The sequence below is a fragment of the Bubalus bubalis genome, chromosome 1 (genome assembly GCF_019923935.1).
Source record: "Bubalus bubalis isolate 160015118507 breed Murrah chromosome 1, NDDB_SH_1, whole genome shotgun sequence".
Taxonomy (NCBI): Eukaryota; Metazoa; Chordata; class Mammalia; order Artiodactyla; family Bovidae; genus Bubalus; species Bubalus bubalis.
Genome location: NC_059157.1, coordinates 115,909,810 through 115,921,427, shown reverse-complemented (window position 1 = coordinate 115,921,427; position 11,618 = coordinate 115,909,810). Strand labels below are relative to the sequence as shown.

At 46.5% G+C, this 11,618-nt stretch overlaps 1 protein-coding gene across 1 annotated transcript in view; it reads left to right on the top strand.

The window, feature by feature from the left end:
• Positions 1-3,147: 3,147 nt before the first annotated feature.
• Positions 3,148-11,618, top strand: part of LOC123333673 — a 23,701-nt gene continuing 15,230 nt past the window's right edge. Inside the window, exon 1 of the mRNA XM_044942846.2 lies at positions 3,148-3,376. The gene's annotated coding sequence lies outside the window, so the exon portion shown is untranslated. The remainder of the gene's footprint in view (positions 3,377-11,618) is intronic.

The window sequence follows — 11,618 nt, the reverse complement described above, 5'->3', positions numbered from 1 at the left end:
ACAGGTGCCTTGCCATGCTAAGTCGCTTTAGTCATGTCTGACTCTTTGCAACCCCATGGGACTTGTAGCCCTCCAGGTTCCTCTGCCAATGGGATTCTCCAGGCAAGAATACTGGAGTGGGTTGCTATGCCCTCCTTCAGGGGATCTTCCCAACCCAGGGATCGAACGCACGTCTCTTGTGGGTCTCCTCATTGGCAGGCTGGTTCTTTACCACTGGTGCCACCTGGGAGGCCCAGCTGACAGGTAGCTGGGCTCACAGGGAGATGAGACAGGAACTGGAGGCAGGCAGGGAGAAGATGAATTAGATTCATACGTGCCAATATCCTAAAACCCAAAGGGAGCACTGGAAAGACCTCAGTAGGCAGATGAGCCTGGAAATTCTATTCCAGTGTCCTCCTCATGCCCTGCTTCCCTCACTTGTTTCTACCTTCAGGGATGACGTCAGGATGAAATGAGGGCGCAAGTGCCCTCTCCGGGTGTCTTCACATTTATAAAGCACATTTCCATGTTTGGGCTTATTTTATCCTCACAACCTTTTGCGTGCCAAGTTGCTTCAGTCATGTCTGACTCTTTGCGACCCTATGGACTGTAGCCCACCAGACTCCTCTGTCCATGGGATTCTCCAGACAAGAATAGTGGAGTAAGTTGCTATGCCATCCTCCAGGGGATCTTCCTGACCCAAGGATTGAATTCACGTCTCTTGTGTCTCCAACACTGGCAGTTTGGCAGGCGGATTCTTTACCACTAGTGCCAGCTGGGAAGCCCCCACAACCTTTTGCATAGGTGTTATTTGACAAAGACTTTTGCTTGACTGAACTTTATTCAGCCTCCTAAACCTCCTTATAGAGCCATCTGTGCACTTTTCTATAAAATTTAGATTTAGCGAGAGCCCTGCCCAGTCAGTTTAGCAAAAAAAGGCCCATCTTCAATATCTGGTACTCTCAATGTCTGATCAGCTTCCTTATCCTCCACCATCCCCTCAGGTGATATTTAATCACCCTGGTCTGTCTTTCGCCAAAAATTCTGTTAAGTTGGTTTAGCCAGAATCCACTCACCCCTGTTTTTCCTTAGTAATTTTCTATCCACTGACCCCCCAACTTCCTGCTTCTTGGCTATAGCTTTCCACTTGTCCATGATCATTTGGAGTTAAGCCCAGGTCTATACTGAGGTCCCTTTTCTCATATTGCAAGAGTTCTGAATAAAATCTATTTTTTTATGCTTTAACTATATTTCAGTTCTACTTTTTTTTTTTTTTTGACATAATATCCCTATTTCACAGATGAGGAAAATAAGCCTCAAAGAGGACATGATTTGCCTTGGGTGGCAGAGCTGGGGTTCAGTTTCAGGTATCCTGAGCCCAGTAGAAGTCTTCACCACCACAGTGGCTTCTGGAGAACTCTCTGCACCTCCAGTGCTCCCTGCATTGAGAAGTGGGAGGTTTGCTGTGTTAGGTTGACAACATATCCAGCTCTTACTTTGGTCTAACCTGAATGCTTTTTTCTCCTCTGTAAATTGGAAACTGTAGTCCAGAAAAATGTCACCAAACCAAACATGTTATGAGTAAATAGAAAGAACTCACGAGCAAGAACTGACACAGCAAAATGATCACGAAGGCCAAGTTAACTTTGGTGTCTGTAAATTTGTTTCAGTGATATCTTCCTCATATCCTGTCCCACTGTTCTATGCTTAAAATTCCTCTTTACCTTTGTGAATTTCCTTCTCCTGGGAAAGAAAGGGATCAACTGGTCCATATGGAGGTGGGGGGACTGTTAGGGGGATCATACTACTTCTCTGTAGTATTTACATTATGCCTGGATGGTCCAGGCTTTTGACTTTGGCTGTAACTGGAATTCCAGCTTCAGAAAGCAAGTAGCCAGCAGGGCGGTGGAGCCTTCCTGGTCCTCTGAGATGGCATCACAGTGCAGCCCTCCACTCGTCTCTGGATGACTCCAAGTTCTGCCTGGGATTGTGGACATGCCGATTCCTCATCCTGGGCTGTGCAGTGGAAGCCCGAGCTTCCTGCTCAGGGACCAATCACTCCACAGATTCCACGCTCAGGGAATCAAGTCTGGAGGAACCAGAAGCAAAGGTTCTAGATGCGGCAAAGAGCAGGGGAAGATCACCATTGCTGTCCTTTGCAGAACTAACTAGCTACCTTCTCTCACCTTCAGATTCTGCCTGGCACACCCAGCTGAGGCTTTCTCTTCCTTCTTAGTTATGCCTGCGAGTCCCAAGAAGTCAAAATAGGTGACTGGAGTGCCAAGGTCTCCAGAAGCAGCCCCTACTTCCTCGTGGGGTCAAAATTCCTTCTCCCTAGTTTCTACTCTCAACCCCACTACCCACCTCAGATTCCTCAAGCTTGCTTCCCCAGGCTGCCTCAGACTTTAAAGACCCTGACTCTGTTGCACCCCCTAGTGGAAAGAGGAAATCCACCATACGATGAGGGTGGACCCTTTTCCTGACATGGAGCAGATATTAAGATTTTTTTTTTTAATGTGGGCCACTTTAAAATCTTTATTGAATTTGCTGTAATATTGCCTCTGTTTTATGTTTTGGTTTTTTGGCCATGAGCATGTGGGATCTTAGCTCCCACATCTTCTGCTTTGGAACATGAAGTCTCAACCATAGGATTGCCAGGGATCGCCTGACTGAGCAGATACTCTGAGCCCAACGTTCCACCCCACAAGTTGCATATGGGGTACCTCTAATTCCTGCCTCTCACCCCACATCTTTCCTCCCACTTTCTATGTTTCTTAGGATCTTCTCAAATTTCATTTCTTTTCCTAGTACAGCCCCAAACTCACTGCCTCTTGGCCCCTCTCTTCCCTGTTCTGACCTGCTCTGTCTTCTGAAATGACTTAGCTGCTCCCACTGTGGCAGTCCAAAGTGCTGGCAAGACATGGGCAGCCCAGGCAGAACACCAGGCAGGAGGGTGGGCTCCTCTGTGGGCCCCTCATTTTCAGGGTGTCCAGGTTTCTATTCCCCTACATGCTCCTCCCACCCCTCCCCCTACCTGGCTCAGGCTGCCTAGGAATGCAGAAATGGGTGTATTGGTGTTTTTATTCTTCCCTGGTTGGGGAAGGGGGTGGGGACTGAGGAAAGAAAAGACAAGGCAAGGATGATTGGCATGGGGGCCACACCTTCTTTTGTCCTCTTCTGGTACTCTGGCCCCTCAGTGAAACACACCTATTTAAGGCCAGCAGCCAGTGGGGACAGATTCACCTCTGCTCCTCACACCATCGCTTCTGTGCCGAGGACCTTCCTGAGGGAGAGTGAGGGACTCTTTCCAGAGCCATGAGGGGTACCCACTGGAGGAGGCTCCCCTGCGTGTTCCTGAGCTGCTTGTGTTCCTACATCCTTGGGCCAGCGGTCCTGGGTAAGTGATGTACTTGGGGCAGCATATGGGGCTGGGGGTGGCTGAGTTTACTGAGCCTCCGAGGAGCTGCGGTCTTTCATGGGGGTACAAAGAGAGAGGCAGAGAGAAGTGAGTGGGCAGAGATGGCACAAGATGAGGGAGAGAGAAAGAGAATGCTAGACAGATAGAGGAAGGAGGAAAGAGAGTCAGAGAAAAGCAGGGAGACATTGGGAGGAACAGCCTGGGTTGGGGAAAACCCACAGGGAGAACCAGGTAAGCAGAACTGTGGAAAGAGAGAGAAAGTTGAGGAAAGGGAATGACACAGAAAAACAGGAAAGCTCCATGACCAAGCTGGAAGAAAAACTTATAGAAAGATGAAAGGTCAGTGGGAAAGACAAGGGAGAAACAAACAGATGAATCAAAACAAGGTACATACAGAGGGAGGAGGAGGAGACAAGGAAGGAAGTGTTAGTCGCTCAGTTGCTACCGACTCTTTGTGACCCCATGGACTGCAGCCCACCAGGCTCCTCTATCCATGAGATTTTCCAGGCAAGGATACTGGAGTGGGTTGCCATTTCCTTCTCCAGGGGATCTTCCCAATCCAGGGATTGAACTGGGGTCTCCTGCATTGCAGGCAGATTCTTTACCAGTTGAGCCACTGGGGAAGTGGTCAATAGCCCATAGCAAAGATATAATCACAGCTCCCTTGCCTCCTCAGGAGGCCTGAAAAAGACTTCACCTCACCCAAGGACTCATTCCTCATAAGGTGGGTCAGAGGAACACACTGTCTTAGAGATAATGAGAGGTTCAATGCCAGGGATGTGGAAGATTCCATCTTTCTTGCCACATTTAAGGGCTTGGCTAAAAGCAAATGGAACCCCAATCTCTACCACCCTCCCACCCACCCCCTCATCCTCACTGCTCATCACAGTGAGGAAACGGAGGCCAGGAGGAGCCTGCAGAGCCTGCAGCTACCAGCCATTCAGGGTGTGTTCCTGGGGGTAGACTGAGGGGTGTCTGTAGAAGTCATGGCCATGGGCAATGGGGAGAAGATGGATTGGATTTAGGGACCTTGGATGTGGTCTTGGCTTTGCCAGTGAGTGATCTGGTCCTGTGACCAGTTCCCATTGTATGTCTTTCCAGGCCTCACTTCCCCATGCAAAAAGCAGGGTGGTGGATGGCATGAGCTCTGGATTGCTAAGTCCTTAAGTTTTAGCATTCTGTGATTTAAAATCAACACACAAAGATGTTTAGTACCAGCTCTGCGCTCGGCCTTGCATTAGGGTCATCAAGCTCAAGAGGAGCCAGGAAGTGTGTGGAGAGGAGCCTGAAAGGGCAAGAAGTGGGGTGGGAGTGGGAGAGAGAAGACGAGTGGGGAGTGATGGGATGTGAGTGAGGGGTGGACCTTGAAGGAGGAAGGTTGTCCTGAAGCTGCACACAGGTGCCCTGGATCTGAGTCCCGTGCATTGGGAAAGGGCACAGGATGGAAGAGGGCCAGGAAAAGAGGGGGAGTGGGCTGGGAGTTGGCCTCCCAGGCATGTGGTGGCGTATCCAGAGGACCTTGGAGGGAAAAGTAGTCTCCATGGGTCGGGCAGTGAGCCCCCCACATCTGCTGGGGAGGGGGGCCTCTGGGGAAGGGAACTGGTCAGTCCCATTTTCTTGGCTCCCTGAGGGGGTGCCTACAGGTGACCTGCCTATGTCTGAGCCTAGGGTCTGCTTCCATATGGTGCCAGCACCCTCATCCAGGCCAGAGTCCTCTCTGGAGCAGGTGTCTGAGCCTCCACCCCAGGTTGGAAGGAGAAACGCTGGGGTTTCCATTGAAACTGTTACAGTGTAAGGGCTTCTGTAGGAAAAAGCCTTGGCTCTTGAAGGGGAAAGGAGAAGACAAAGGTGGACAGAGGCGGGCTGGACAGGGAGCCAGCAGAGACTTGGTGTCTACTGCTGGCTTCTGGTAGGAATGGCTCAGAAGGAAGCCTGGGAACCCTAATTCCACACCCTCTGGCAAGAAAACTAAGTCAAAATAAGCCTCAGTCTCCCATACTCTCAGTGGCCTAGTAACCGAAGGGCCACCGCCCTCCACAGCCATTGGGAGGTGATGAGGTCCTGTAGCAAGTGCAGGACAAGGGAGATCCACAGTCACCAAGGGCCCCAGAGAAGGGCTCTCCTGTCCCCTTCTCTCTAAGAACCACTAATCTATCTAGGAGAGGCCCACCCAACTTGCCACCAGGGGAATCTGAACCCTCCACTGGGGTCTGCCCCACCTTGGGAAACCCTCCCTGTGCTTGGGCACATTCAAAAGGAGAAAGTCCCTGAACAAGAGGTCCTGATAGGAAAATCCATCAAATTCAGGTCAATAGCTCAGCAAAATGTAGAGCAAAAAGCAGGAAGTTCAAACCAAAAGACCCCATGTCAAGTTTGCCACTTACCAGCCCAGGTAGGAGAATAGAATATTTAGCTCACAGACTTCATTGGCAAAGTTAGTGAAATGAAAAGGCGCTATTACTCAGGGTAGTGGTGAAGATAAAATAAGGTTGTATCTAGTGCAAAGCAGGGGCTTCCCAGGTGGTGCTAGAGGTAAAGAACCCACCTCCCAGTGCAGGAGACATAAGACACAGGTTCGATCCCTGGGTCTGAAAGATCCCCTGAAGGAGGGCATGGCAACCCACTCCAGTATTCTTACCTGCAGAATCCCCTGGACAGAGGATCCTGGTGGGCTACAGTCCATAGAGTTGTAAAAAGCTAGATATGACTGAAGTGACTCAGCACACACAGACACAGTACACAGCAGAAGACAGAGAGGGACCACTGCATTTTTATTTTATTTTAAAATGTATTAAACTATAGTTGGTTACAATACTGTGTTAGTTTCAAGTGTACAGCTTCAGATTCTTTTCCATTATAGGTTATTATAAGACATTGAATATAGTTCTATGTGCTTTACAGTAGGTCCTTGTTCATCTATTTTGTATATAGTGGTCCATATTTATTAATCCCATACTCCTAATTTATCATTGCCCCTCTTTTCCCTTTTGGTAACTGTAAGTTTGTTTTCTATGTCTGTGCAGCTATTTTTGTCTTGTATACAGGTTCATTTGTATTATTATTTAGATTCCACATGTAACTGATATCATGTGATATTTGTCTTTGTCTGATTTATTTCATTTAGTATGATAATCTCTAGGTCCATTCATGTTGCTGCAAAAAGCATTATTTCGGGACCACTGTATTTTAGAGCTGGGAGACTAGGGCAGGAGGGTGATAGAGGCAGAATGGAAAGGACATTTCTGTTGGCTTGGAGACATTCCCATTCATCTAAAAGATCTTTGATCTCTTTGAAAAACACCTCCCTTTTTCCTGTAGCTTTGCAAGTGTCCACTTGGTTTATTCAGAATGTGGCTTCTTACATGTAAAAAAAAAAAGGAAATAGACCATTTTTTAACACCATACACAAAAATAAGCTCAAAAAAGGTTAAAGACCTAAATGTGAGACTGGGCATTATAAAACTCCTAGAGGAAAAAAAAAATTGGAGAAACACTCTCTGACATAAATCACAGCAACATCTTTTTCGATCGACCTCCTAGAATAACAGAAATAAAAATAAAAAATAAACAAATGGGATCTATTTAAACTCAAAAGCTTTTTCACAGCAATGGAAACAATAAACAAAGCAAAAAGACAACCCACAGATTGGGAGAAAATATTTGCAAATGATGTGACTGATAAAGGATTAGTCTCCAAAATTTACAAACAGTTCATGACACTTAACATAATAATAAGAAACAACCCACTCAAAAAATGGCCAGAAGACCTAAATAGATATTTCTCTAAAGATGGCCAATAGACACATGAAAAGATGCTCAACACCGCTAATTATCAGAGAAATGCAAATCAAAATACAATGAGATATCACCTTACACCAGCCAGATTGGCTATCATCAAAAAATCCACAAACAATGAATGCTGGAGAGAGTGTGGAGAGAAGGGAATCCTCCTACGCTATTGGTGAGAATGTAAATTGGTACAGCCACTATGGAGAACAGCGTGAAAGCGCCTTAAAAAACTAAAAATAGAGCTAACATACGACCCTACAATCCTACTCCTGGACATATATCCAGAGAAAAAACATGGTCTGAAAAGATACATGCACCCCAATGTTCATTGCAGCACTGTTTACAATAGCCAAGACATGGAAGCAACCTAAATGTCCATCAACAGAGGAATGGATAAAGAAGATGTGATACTTATATACAATGGAATATTACTTGGCCATTAAAAGAATGATATAATGCCATTTGCAGTAACATGGATGGACCTAGAAAGTGTCATATTGAGTGAAGTAAGCCAGAGAATGAGAGATAACGTATGACATCCCTCAGATATAGAATCTAAAAAGAAATGATACAAGTGAACTTCCAAAACAGAAAGATACAGAAAACGAACTTAAAATTGCCAGAGGGGAAGGGATAGTTAGGGAACACTGCTTAAAAACACTGCTATATTTTAAATCGTTAACCAACAAGGACCTATTGTATAGCACATGGAACTCTGCTCAACGTTACGTGCCAACTTGGATGGGAGCGGAATTTGGGGGAAAATGAATACATGTATATGTATGGCTGAGTCCCTTCATGGTTCTCCTGAAACTATCACAACACTGTTAATTGGCTATATCAGTTCAGTCGCTCAGTTGTGTCTGATTCTTTACAATCCCATGGACTGAAGCACACCAGGCTTCCCTGTCCATCACCAACTCACAGAGCTTGCTCAAACTCATGTCCATTGAATTGGTGATGCCATCCAACCATCTCATCCTCTGTCGTCCCCTTCTCCTCCTGCCTTCAATCTTTCCCAGCATCAAGGTCTTTTCCAATGAGTCAGTTCTCATTGGCTATATACCCCAATTGGAGAAGGCAATGGCACCCCACTCCAGTACTCTTGCCTGGAAAATCCCATGGACGGAGGAGCCTGGTAGGCTGTAGTCCATGGGGTCCCTAAGAGTCGGACATGACTAAGCGACTTCACTTTCACTTTTCACTTTCATGATTGGAGAAGGAAATGGCAACCCACTCCAGTGTTCTTGCCTGGAGAATCCCAGGGACTGGAGAGCCTGGTGAACTGCCGTCTATGGGGTCGCACAGAGTCGGACACGACTGAAGCGACTTAGCAGCAGAAGCGCAGCAGCAGCATATACCCCAATACAAAATAAAAACTTAAAAAAACAAATGAACAAACAAAACCCAAATGACACTATGTCTCCCTTGTCAGGAGAGGCCAAGAAATGGTTGGTCTTTTATGTGCTCAAACATGTGGTTTGCTACCGTGTCTGTTCTCTGGTTTTCTGGCATCTCTGAATGCTTCAGAGAGGCGCTGACGGAGCCCGCCAAGCCATCTCTCCCAAGGACAGGACTGAAGACTTTCCAGGTTCCCACCTTTCACATTCTACTAGGCTGATTCATGGCAAGCAGACACTTGCTCACCGTTGTGTCCTCATTCCCAGCACAGCACTAAAGAGTGGAGTTGAAATGAACTCCATTTTTGGCATTTCATAGAGCTTTAAATACTCAACATTTTCCTTGAGGTTCCAAAGTGGGCCTGGAAACTAGGTGTCTGTGTTTGCACATGCAGCCTCCAGAGTCATGGTCATGCTCCTAATGGAGGGCACTGGCTTGTGCAACAGGAAGCCAGATTCTCCACGTGTGCACTTTTAAGGTCTGCATAGACATCTCTGATCTGTATAGAAGCCCCCAACTAAAATTGCTTGAATTTGATAGTGGGTTTGGGGGAATTCAGAACAGAAAAGAGTGAGGAGTTACTCATTCATTTGCTGAATTTTGACTCGTGCCAAATATTCTAGACACAAGGATAATGAAGTCATGGTTTCTACCTCCAAAGCTTGTGTGACGTCATGCAGCCATAAATCGGGGAGCTGGGCCTAGAAGATGGGCCACTGCATTAGCACTGTGACACACAAGCTCTGTAAACCAGCCCTGCTCATCAATGGAGGATGAACAGAAGCACCCACACCTCGTGCTGAGATATTCATTCATTCATTCATTCATACATTTGTTAGTTAAACAACTATTTAAGAAGTTGTGCCTGACATTGTTCTAGGGCAGCGCTGTGTGAACACAGAGAAGAACAAAACAGCCAAGGCCCAGCCTCCTGGAGCTAAGATCTAGTGTGCAGAGAGTTACAAAATAATTACAGAAAAATTCCTCAAATGTGGTATTATGTTGAACAAGTATTATGATGAGAGCAAAGTAGGGAAACTTCATTTAGATTAATAAGTCCATGAAGGCCTCTCTGAGGAAGTGCTGTGCGTATGAGCTGAGACCCAAGTCTAAGTAATAAAATGAGGTGGAAATTGTGGGAGGGGAGAGGGGAGGAGGAGGGAAAGGGAGCATGAGCCAGGCAGGGGAAGACGTGCAGAGTAAGAAGAGACCTTGGCCCTTAGAAGTACTTGAAAGAGGTAGGCAGATCCGGAAGAGGTAAGACCTTGTAAGCAGTGAAATGGAGTGTGGATTTTAAGGAACTAAGATGGGCAGACATGGGATTCCCAGGTGGTGCTAGTGGGAAAGATCCTGCCTGCCAATGCAGGAGACATAAGAGATTCGGGTTCGATTCCTGTGTTGGGAAGATACCCTGGGGGAGGGCATGGCAACCCACTCCAGTATTCTTGCCTGCAGAATCCCACGGACAGTGGAGCCCGGCAGGCTACAGTTCATAGGGTTGCAAAGAGTTGGACATGACTGAGGTGACTTAGCACTTAGCACAAGATGGGCAGACAGTACAGGGTTACAGGTAAAGCAGTGATATGATCAGGTTTGAACTTTGGAATGGCTGCTCTGGATTCCTGGAGGGAAATGGATTGGAAGAGGGCAAGGGTGAATTGGAAACCAGTTAGGAACTGGCTGTAGGAGTCCCAGCAGAAAGTGCTATGGCTTGGCCTGCTGGTAGCAGCAAAGATCTGGGAAGGGAGTGGGTAATTATAAAATCATCAGCAAGCTGAACTTCTGCCCTAATAAGGACACGGTCACAAGGACTGCTGCCTTTGCCAGGCTCTCAGGGCTTCCCAGGTGGCACCAGTGGTAAAGAACCCTCCTGCCATTGCAGGAGATGCAAGAGATTGGGTTTGATCCCTGGGTCAGAAAGACTTTCTGGAGGAGGGCATGGCAACCCATCCCAGTATGCTTGCCTAGAAAATCCCATGGACAGAGGAGCCCCATGGGCTATAGTCCATGGGGTTTAAAAGAGTCAGACATGACTGAAGCGACTGAGCATGCATGCGGGACTTTGTAGAGACCAAGACAGCAGGCAGTGCAGAGTGCCTTTTATTGAGTTTAGATACTGGGCTAACTATTTTACATACAGTACCCCTTGGTATTACTAGCATCTACCCTCATCCCACTTTTAAAGATAAGGACCTCAAGACTCAGAGAGGTCAAGTAACTTGCCCAAGTCACATTGTGAATGTTGGTCAGTTTGACTCTGAAACTGACACTTAAAAAAAAAATTTGAAGTATAGGTGATCTGCAATGTTGTGTTAGTTTCTGGTATACAAAAAAGTGATTCCGTTATATAAAGAATATACATACATATATATGTATATTTATATTCATGCTCTTTTTTATTATGGTTAATTGAAAGATCATTGACCATAATTTCCTGTGCTATTCAGTAGGATCTAGTTGTTTATCTATTTTGTATGTAGTAGGGTGTATCTGTTCGTCCAGTTAAAGCTATGGTTTTTCCATTGGTCATGTATGGATGTGACAGTTGGACTGTAAAAAAGCTGAGCACCGAAGAGTTGATGCTTTTGAACTGTGGCGTTGGAGAAGACTCTTGAGAGTCCCTTGAACTACAAGGAGATCCAACCTGTCCATCCTAAAGGAGATCAGTCCTGGGTGTTCATTGGAAGGACTGATGTTGAAGCTGAAACTCCAATACTCTGGCCACATGATACAAAGAACTGACTCACTTGAAAAGACCCTGATCCTGGGAAAGCCTGAAGGTGGGAGGAGAAGGGGACAACAGAGGATGAGATGATTGGATGGCATCACCAACTCAATGGACATGAGTTTGAGTAAACTCCAGGAGTTGGTGATGGAGGGAGGCCTGACATGATGGAGTCCATGAGGTCTCAAAGAGTTGGACATGACTGAGCAACTGAACTGAACTGAACTGAGGGTGTATCTGTTAGGCTTCTCTCAGTCTTTGCAGTCAGTAAAGAATCTGCCTACAATGCAGTAATTTGCCTGCAAT